This window comes from Lathyrus oleraceus, chromosome 6 (genome assembly GCF_024323335.1).
Source record: "Lathyrus oleraceus cultivar Zhongwan6 chromosome 6, CAAS_Psat_ZW6_1.0, whole genome shotgun sequence".
NCBI lineage: Eukaryota > Viridiplantae > Streptophyta > Magnoliopsida > Fabales > Fabaceae > Lathyrus > Lathyrus oleraceus.
The window spans coordinates 209,921,564-209,932,493 of NC_066584.1; the positions used below are offsets into that span (position 1 = coordinate 209,921,564).

Consider the following 10,930-nt stretch of genomic DNA (forward strand, 5'->3'; position numbering starts at 1 on the left):
TGGGAATCACTAATCGGCCCAAAGCAAGAGTATCTCGCATAAACCTCAACACGAAATACCCGCAATCTATTTGATTACGTTGTTGAGGACACTACATGAAAAAAAAATATGGATTATAAATCCTAAGTTTTATCAAGTGTCATCACTAATATAATAAAAAATGTGGTAATTAAAAATATACCGCCACTTTAATCCATGTAATGCAGTTGGCGCCCCTCCTTGAGGTTTGCATATCTCGTTGGGCCTGAAAAGCTTGTAGGACGCTAATAAAATAAAAATGAAGCAATTAGAACAATTCACATAAACTAAGAAAAATTTTGAACATTCTCACTTACGTGTCAATTAGGACCTTCATATCCGGGTATGTTGTCCAATCATTTCCTAACGAGTCAAGATAATACACAATTTCTCGGATAGGATTGATTGCGAGCAACAACCAATGTCCACTGTAATGATTAGGCAAATGTTAGATGGTAACTTGGAAAATAATTATAATAGATGAATTTAGAATGAAATGCTAACCCGGTATTAAACGGTATAAAAAACAACTTCTCCGCATCTTTATTGTCCATGAGGATCCGAAGAACATACTCCGTCACGGTATGCGGTCTACTTAAGATTAAACCTAAGTTGACGGTCGCGGGTGCTAAGAATCCGAATGACTCGTCCAAATCATTGGGGCGCATCAATTTGTCATACAAAAACCTAATATAAAAATATCATTAACACCTCTTTTGAAACATCAAGTAAACCGGATTAACATAAAGTAAACATCATTAACATAAGTTGTTTAATTAATAAAACAAAGTAGACCGGATTTACCTAATATATGTATTGACAACGTTGACGCCGATTTCTTCATGACCAAAAACTTGCATGAAGTCTTCATTACCAATCATTTGGTCGTAATCAAAGCCGAAAATCCCTACCTCCATATGTACAATCCGAACACCTCCGGTCGGTATATCGGTCATCTCTAGAAATGTCTTGAGGCACGACCTATACTTGGTGGTAGGTTTTTTCCTAGCTACGGTCTTCTTAGCACCAGAACTTTTTACCCGTGCGGAGGCGTTGCTAACCTCCTTTTTTTGTTGTGCGGAGGCATTGCTAACCTCATTCTCTTTTGATTTGGATTTTGTGGGAGTCTATTTAACATAACCAAGGAAAATATGTAAGTAAAATTTTAAGCATAAATTTTAAACTTTGAATATACACATTAAAGTTAACATAAGTTTTAAGCATACCTCATATCCTACGCATATGAGGTTTGTCGGCCATGCAACAAACGAACCTACTGCTTCGTGCACCGTTGTTGCATCCGAATCATCGCTAGGATATGGTAATGCTGCATTCGGCTCAACTGCAATATCAACTGATACCTTCAAACATCCAGCAGGGAGCTCTCTAGTGTGGAGTAATACTCCGCTAACGTTATGCACTTTTCCCTTGCCAACCATCCGATAGTATGGTGACGACAAATACAGCTGACAATGGGAAATGCCCTAAAACCAATAATAACAAGAAATCGTTAATGTGTATATATGTCAAATACATAATTTAAGCAAATAGTTCAATTTAAGACAATTATATGTAATTACCTCTGGAATGTTCGGCTGAAAGGTACAGTTGATACTGTTTTTGTCTGAAGCATCTTTGTATACCGTTGAGGCGCTAGCCTCTCTTTCTCTCCTCAATGCATCAAGCTCAGCTTGCATGGCTTCCAATCTTGCATGAAGCTCCCGATTACTAGGAGCCTTTCCTTTTTTAACACTGAGGGAGGTCGGAGTGACTCCAAATCCCTTACCCCTCACCCGACCAGAATACTCAGGGACATCTAATGCCCGACTAAGTATGCTCTTAGTATCATCGGGAGATAGAGACTGGGATAGCTCCTCCTGAAAAATCAAATGAATACCGTATACTTGTCAAATATTTATGTATAAAAATGTTATTCAATTAATGAAAAAATGTTATACTTACACATTTCTGGTATACGTTTAAAACTTCTTCTTGAGGAACTCCAGATTTGCCCACACGGGCTTCCTTCCACAAAACATGTGCAGGAAGAGATGTTTCTGAACTTTCCTCCTTCTGCAGCTACACATTAAGTCATACAATTTGATCAGATAAAACTAATATATGATGAACAAATTTGTTTTCGCAATTTATAAATACTTACCATGGATTGTTCTAAGCGTCCATATCCGACACGTCCTTTTCGGTACGGATATGCGGGACTTGATGCTCTTTCCCGATTTGTAGCACTTATTCTTTGAAAAGTCGGGTCTTGTCTTTTGGATTTGAAAGCTTCCCATTCTTCAGCCGATATCAAACTTTCATATTTTCTAGGAAGCTCCGCATCCACAAAATTACCATCCGCATCCTTAAGGAACTTGGATGATAAAAATGTCCGAAACCCTCTAAGAAGCTTTCCGGCCAATTTCATACAAAACCCTCTTCTTTCTTCTTCGATGTTAAAACATCGCTAAGAAAAACATACAGATTGATAGTTAGTATCGGTAATTGAAAAAACATAATTGATACCGTATAATTAAGGGCCAAATGATTGTACCTTTATCTCACTCCAAATTTTTTCTTTGGACTCTTTCAACTCTTTATTTCTCCAATCATCACATGTAATGGGAATTTCATTCCTTACTAGTGCACCGATGAAACTAGTTAAGGTATGCCCATTAGGTTCTATAAGTTGTCCCTGGTTGTTCCAAGAGACATCTAGTATGATGCCTCGAGATCTTCCTTGGACCACCCTTCGCATTACTGTGATGCCTCTTCGAATTTCTTCTTCCGCGGATACTTTACTAACTTCCTCATGTTGGTCATCAGCCATGTCTAACCTGTAATAAACCAAGGAAACCATCAAATATCAAATATAACTTATAATCAAAGCAATTGAAAACAAAAAAATAAAGAAATCATGCATTATCAGATATAACTTATAATCAAAGCAATTGAAAACAAAAATATAATGAAATCATGCATTATCACATATAACTTATAATCAAAACAAATGAAAAAAATAAATAAAGAAACCATGGATAATTTACCTAAGTCACTAACATCTCTTTCTTTTCTTTGTTGGAATATTAATCACTTGTTTCTTAGCAATGCGTACGGATGAATTGATCCAAATTCCCTCATTATGATCGTTTCTTATATATGACTCATCCGGTATAAGATCCTCAACTTCATCATTTCTATTCAACTCATTCCGTCTAATGCATGACTCATTCTCAACATCAATATCACATTGATCGACACCGCTATCATCAGTCACTTTGTTAGAGAAAAGCACTATAGACCATTTTGTACTCTTCGGGTCATTCACATAGAACACTTGTTTAGCTTGAGATGCTAGAATAAAAGGTTCATCTTTGTACCCCACCCTAGTAAGATCAACTTGCAAAAATCCAGACTTATCCATTCGTATGCCACTACTATTCACCCACTTGCAACCAAAGATGGGAATCTGAAACTTCTCGTAATCAAACACCCAAATGTGCTCAATAACTCCAAAATATGACAAATTTGCATATTTGGGGTTTAAGTCCTTCATACTTGATATATGCATTGCTTCAGCTAGCACGGTGACACCACTATTTTGCATAGTACTCTTATCATCTTGTTCTTTGGTATAAAATGTGTATCCATTAATTGAATATGCGCTATGAGAAAACACATGCAAACTTGGACCATATGCCAAACATCTCAACATTTCTGTTACCGAAGAAGGATTTGAAGAGCGCTTCAAATAAATATGATCCTTCAACCATTGTATGAAACTTTGATTGTGCTCTATAACTATCCAATTTTCATTTCTGTTCGGATTTAACCTTCGGAGTACATCCTTGTGCATTTCAACATATGGCTCAACCTCATTATTATTGTGCAGAACATACAAATGAACTTGATCCCATTCATCCCTTGATATTGTCACAATTTTATTCCCAATTAATTTTTTACCTTCCATTTTGTCGAAAATCTGAGCTCTGGGGAGTCCAATCGATTGAACGTTAGACAAATATTCAGTACAAAACTCAACAGCTTCTTCAACAATGTATCGTTCAACAATACAACCCTCTGGTCGACTTCGGGATTTCACGTACCCTTTTAATATTTTCATATACCGTTCAGCAGGGTACATCCATCTCATATAAGCTGGTCCACACAACTGTGTCTCTTTCACAAGATGAACAACTAAATGAACCATTATGTCAAAAAAAGACGGAGGAAAATACATTTCAAGCTCACACAAGGTAATTACAATCTCTTTTTGTAGTGTTGGTAAGATCTCGGGATCGATCACCTTACTACAAATTGACCTAAAGAAAAAACACAATTTAGTTATGGCACTTCTTACTTTTTCTGGCAAAATAGAACGTATACCTATCGGTAGAAAATGTTCCATTATAACATGGCAATCATGTGTCTTCAAATTCTTCAACTTGAGGTCTTTCATAGAAACAAGTCTTCTGATATCAGATGAGTATCCTTCTGGAACCTTAACTTCACTCAGAGACTTACACAATTTTTTTTTCTCCTTTCTAGGTAAAGTAAAAGCAGCAGGTGGTAGATATGTTCGTCTTCCTTTCTTCACGGGTGCTAATTCAGTTCTCATTCCCATTTTTAACATGTCCTCCCTTGCTTTAAGGCCATCCTTAGACTTGCCTTTTATATTGAGTAATGTACCGATAACACTTTCAAATACGTTTTTTTCAATATGCATAACATCGAGAAAATGTCTCACGTACAAAGACTTCCAATATGGCAATTCAAAAAATATCGACCTTTTCTTCCACCCACCTTTCACAATCTTATGTGCAAAAGGCTTGCCAAACTCAGTACGCACATCTTTCACCTTTTCAAAAACTTGTTCACCTGACAATGCGGGTGGAGCTCTACGATGTTCGGTGTCTCCATTGAATGCTTTTCTCCACCCACGGTAGTGATGTTTAGAATGTAAGAATCTACGATGACCGAGAAACACATTCTTCTGGCAAAGTTCCAATCGAATCGTATCGGTTCCGTCTTCACAAACAGGACACGCACGTTGACCTTTAATGCTATACCCAGATAGATTCCCGTATGCTGGAAAATCATTAATTGTGCCAAACAACATCGCCCTCAAATTGAAACTTTCTTTCCTATATCCATCATAAACCTCCACACCGTTCTCCCACAAAATCTTTAAATCTTCGATCAGAGGTGTCAAGTATACGTCTATGTCATTCCCTGGTTGTTTAGGCCCAGAGATTAACATAGATAACATCATGTACTTACGCTTCATACATAGCCACAGAGGTAGGTTATAAATCATAAGAATCACAGGCCATGTGGTATGTGAGATACTTTGAAGACCATGTGGGTTCATTCCATCAGTAGATAATGCCAATCGAAGGTTTCTTGCTTCTGATCCAAACTCAGGATAATCATTATCAATCTTCGACCACTGTGGTGAATCAGCCGGATGCCGATACATTCCATCAATAATTCTTTCATCTGCATGCCAAGTAAGATGTCTTGCATCGGTTTCACTACGAAACATGCGCCTAAATCTCGGAATTATCGGAAAATACCATAAGACTTTTGCGGGAGATAATCTTTTCTTATATCGAGACAAACCGCATTTAGGGCACTCAGTTAACATTGCATATTCGTTACGAAACAAAATGCAATCGTTAGGACAAGCATGTATCTTATCATAGCTCATGCCAATAGAGCACAACATTTTTTTTGCCTCATAGGTTCGATTAGGAAGAACATTATCATCCGGTAGCATTTCTCTCATAAGGGCCAACAACTCTGTGAAACTTTTATCCGACCATCCATTGCCCGCCTTTAAGTTGTACAACTTTAATACCGCAGAAAGTCTTGAGAATTTAGTGCAACCTTTGTACAACGGTTTCTCTGCATCGCTTACCATCCTCTCAAACATTTCAGGACAATCATGAAGATCTTCTTCCAGTGCTTCTACAATCTCTTCAACTCGATCACAATCGTATGTTTCCGTGTCTTTGTCGTATGAAGCATAGGTCGTATTACTTTTTCCACTCGATTCAACATTCTCGTTAATTTTCTCACCATGAAATATCCAACACTGATAACTTTGATCAATTCCATGCCTCAGCAAATGCGATTTCAATCCATGTGCGTCAACCTTACCAATATAACAACGCAAGCAAGGACAATGCATTCGTCTGGGGTTTTCAGCGTGTTGAACAGCATACTTAACGAATTCCAAAACCCCACTCTCGTACTCTTTGGTCATTCGATCGGCACAGATCCATGTTTTATCCATGGTTTTCCTACTTATTAAAGTAAACAATTAATCCAGACGAAAATACATAACTAAGGTAGTATCTTTGAATATCCTAACAATTATAAGCTTTAATTCATTTTAAACTTTAAAAACCTATACATAACCAATGTTAATATAAACTTCAATAACGTATCCGATACGCCAATATACCAACTTTAATTACCTCATCACTTTCATTTTTTATATTACAAGAATCAAACTTTTTCTATTACAATATAGCTATAACTATACCTATAACTATATTAGAGTTCGTTCAATCATTTTATGGGAGAAATCTTGTTCCTTTAGAATGAAAGTGAGATGAACAACACTTTCACAGTTAAAAAGAAAAAAAACTACCTATTCAATCTTCAAGTATAATCACTAAGGAAACATGAAGTTTGAACAATATTGAACATCTAAATCCAAGCCTAGTCATGACAGCCCCAACATGCAATGCATTTCAAAATTCATCATGCATACCAAGCAAGTATAAAGAAAATCAAATTGCATACACATATACATACACAACTCAATATACATACATACACAAACTAACAACTCCCAAATCACCAACTATCATTAAACATTGCATTTGTAACACCAACAACTAACCGATTAGCATAGCATTTTCAACAAACAGTTAACCATAATAAAATTAGAATTAATTCAATTAACATCAACATTCAAAAGCAATAAACCAACCATATTCCATAGTAGTTTCAATGAACATTCAAATTGATTTCAAAGCATCATTAACTTTAGCATATCATTGCAACGTCCATCAACACAATAATGATTTCTAACTTCCATACTAACCTCAACTAACATGATCAATGGACTTCTAACTCATGTCACCTCTAATTACTAACAGCTTATTAACTAACATTTTTCATAACACATTTTCCTAACTGTTTTGACTACTAATCTAACTCTCCTAACACAATTAGTCTTCAAAGGGCATATGACTCTCAAGTTTTGAGAGTATCAATGAAGATAGGATGTAGTTCATTGAATATGCCAAACCTAAAGAACTTAAGTCCACAAGTCAAACACACCAGTTCTGTTCATTGAATATGCGCTTTAAAATTTACATGGTACTCATAGAATCACCCTAGCTCAGAAAAAACACACAAACACAAGAAAAACAATAAAAAAGAAAAAGAAGTATCTTGAAACATACCAGTTCTGTTCGCTTGGAATCGATGCCCGGTTTTATATGTGCTTCAACAGTTTCGTCAAACTTTGCCTTGGCGTTGGCCTGAACAATATATAATGATATTAAATGATACAGTAAGCAATGGAACATTGCAGGTAAAACAGGAACAGTGTAATTGTGTCCAGTATCTTACTCAATCAAGAATACAGTACACACAAAAAATCAAGAATACAGTACACACAAAAAATTTTGGGAATATCGGCACGGTTGAGATTGTAGAGATGAGGAGTGCGGTGGCGGAAACGGTGGAGGTTCGGAGGTGAGAGGCGAGTGCGGCGGTCGCTTGTTTGGGTGATGGCGGAGGGACCCTCGAAGGCGGAAAATAGGGTTTTCGAAAGTTGAAGGAAAATGGGGATGTCGTGTTTTGGGTGTCTGAGAGGTGAGTGAAGAAGAGGGAAAACAAAAAGACTGAGAACGAAAATAGAATCCTGAAATTTTATTTTAATAAGACCTTAGACAGCGCTTTTGTGGAAAGCGCTTTCTAAGGTATGCCTAAGACAGCGCTTTCCAAAAGCGCTTTCTAAACCCCCCCTTAGACAGCGCTTTTGGTTTTAATTTTTTTTTTAATTTAAAGACTTTAGACAGCGCTTTACCAAAAGCGCTGTCTAAAGTCTATATTTATAAGCGCTTTCTAAAAGCGCTGTCTAAGGGGGGGTCTTAGACAGCGCTTTTAGAAAGCGCTGTCTAAGACCCCCCCTTAGACAGCGCTTTTATTATTTTCTTGGAACATTTTGCGTGTTTGTTTTTAATTTTAACCTTAGATAGCGCTTTCTTTTAAAAGCGCTGTCTAAGATGCGCTGTTAAAAGTCATTTTTGGCGTAGTGCATACATAACAAGATGGCTCAGAGGGCAAGTATTCCCTTTGTACTTTTCAAAGTCCGGGACCTTGAGTCTCACCGGGATCTTAACGTTAGGAACCAAATAAAGTTCAGCAGCACTCTTTCCAAACAAGTCTTTTCCTCTCAGAGTCTTCAAATCTTTGTGCAGCTTGAGGAATGGATCTTTCATCTCATCCATCTTCTCGTAGACATCTGGACCTTCAGACGGCTCAGAATGGTAGATAGTCTCATCAACACGAGGCTGAGTATGAACGATGAGAGGAGGCACTTACATGACCAGGCTAGATGCCGACAGAGAAACAAATGTGGACGCATACCCTTATGGCACAAAATTTGGTGGAATTCCCCAAGGACATAGGTCTTTCCCAAGCATACAACATCTTTAGTTCCAAATCTCTCTTCTTCACCCAAATAGTGTAAGCTTCCAAAGCTACACAGTTGCATGGACCAAGCTCGGATCTTCCTTTCCTATGCACATTATGCCAAGCATGTATCATCCTTTTCTTCAAAAGTTGGGGATCTTTACCCTCTTGATAAAATATACCTTCTAACTGACTGTTATTAGGTTTATCTTGCAAGGGGAACCCAAGTTGACGACGGGCCAATGCTGGGTTGTAGTTGATTCCTCATTGCGTACCAATGACAGGCACATCAGAGAACTCACCGCAACTGTCAATACTATCCAAGCTACCCAGTGCAGAATCATACCAAACAATATCATCATTAGTGAGAGACATAAGTCTCTGGGACCACCGTAGACATTGTCGGTTCTCCACAAAAGTAGGTGTCTGAGGTAAGTGCGAAATAAACCACTTGCACAGAAGAGGAACATAACACATAATAGCCCCACCACCTTTAGAATTTCTCAAATGCAAAGAGAAATATATGTCACCCAACAGAGTCGAAACATGATTCCCAATCAAGAAAATTCTAATGGCATTAACATCAACAAAACCGTCAATGTTAGGGAACAAAGCCATGCCATAAATGAGCAATACCAAGAGAGCTTCAAAAGCATCCATCCTACCGACTTGAGCAAAAACAGTAGCTCTACCAATGAGAAACTCAGAAGTCAACCCAAGAATTCCTCCTTTCTTCACCAAATGAGCATCAATCTCAGATTTCTTCAGATGAAGAGCTTCAACTATGATATGAGATATGGGAATCTCCTCTAATCCACTGAAAGTCACTTTGTCAGATACAGGTATACCCAAAAGATGAGCATACTCCTCCAACATGGGCACAACCTGATAATCTGAAAAGTGAAACACCGGTAGAGAGGGTCATAGAACTGCACCAAAACACTCAGAAGTCCTTCAACCACATTAGTAGATAACGTGAATAAAATTTTCCCATGACGTTGCTTGAAGTCCAAGGGATCTAGTACAAAGGATGACAACTTCCTTAGCTCTTTCAAATCAGGACATCTAAAATTGTACTTCTTAGTGTTCCTTCATCCATAATTCATGGTCTTAAAATATTTGCAAATCAGACCTTAGTTTCCTTGAAATTTATTTCTATGATGAATGTTATGATGCGCATGTATGCATGAATGCAACAATCACACACAATAGGTCACATACAAGAGATCACACACAAGGAAAACAAAAACAAAGGTCAAGGGATGGATCAAGTCATCATCAAGATCAATCATCCATTTGGTGGATTTAGGTTTTCACCTTATCAACATCCAAGTTCCATTGTCATTCCAAAGGATCAATCGAGACTAGATTGCATCAATCGAGAATCAAAGGGTTTTTTGCGAGTCACGAGCATGGAGTCAAGTTAAGAACCATCCCAAAGGAATGTACTAAGGATAAAAACCTATAGATCATGTTCTAAGAAGTTCCCAGAGTCTTAATCCCATCTATCGAATATTATAGGTTAGGATGACTGACTCACCAACCTATAATATTCTCAAGAGAAACTCGTCTGAGTGTAGTATCGTGTAACAACTATTATCAAGTTTACACTTGAACAGTCTCCGCACTATATCCTAAATATGCCAAGTTAGGTTAAATATTCTATAGTCCTCAGCTTCTCGGACCCCAAATCAAAGAAAGTAATGCCCATCCACAAATAACTTGTGTGACATCAGTAACTCCAAAGAGGTCTCCACTGAGTAGATGGGTCTCAAGACAACTTGTTAAGGACTACTCCACACAAGTTGAACATGATTGTACCATCCTCCTATCTTAATTGCACTCAAGTTCGGGTTAGAACTTATCTCACCACTTAGAGATCACCAAGCACAACAAAAAAATTATATCACACAAACAACATATACAGACATCAAATATACAAATATACACACATAAAAAAGTAGGATAAACCCACTGAGGACTACTCCCTAGCAGAGTTGCCACTTAATTTTTGTAGCGGTAAATTCATGACCATCAAGCTATGGATAAACTTGACGTCAATAAACCTAGAGTCGCCACAAAGCTTTTATTATTTCCAAAGGAAAAGGGAAAAGCACGAACAAAACCCAAGGATAAGAACTTTTCAAATCAAAACCAATAAAATGCCAGAGATTACAGGTAAGGGGGTTGGTTA

At 37.5% G+C, this 10,930-nt stretch overlaps 1 long non-coding RNA gene across 1 annotated transcript; it reads right to left on the minus strand.

The window, feature by feature from the left end:
* Positions 1–241: 241 nt before the first annotated feature.
* Positions 242–605, minus strand: LOC127098157 (uncharacterized). Its single transcript, XR_007793305.1, has 3 exons — positions 523–605; positions 336–446; positions 242–263 (listed from the first exon to the last, which is right to left on the minus strand). It is a non-coding gene; the product is annotated as an uncharacterized LOC127098157 (long non-coding RNA).
* Positions 606–10,930: the final 10,325 nt, after the last annotated feature.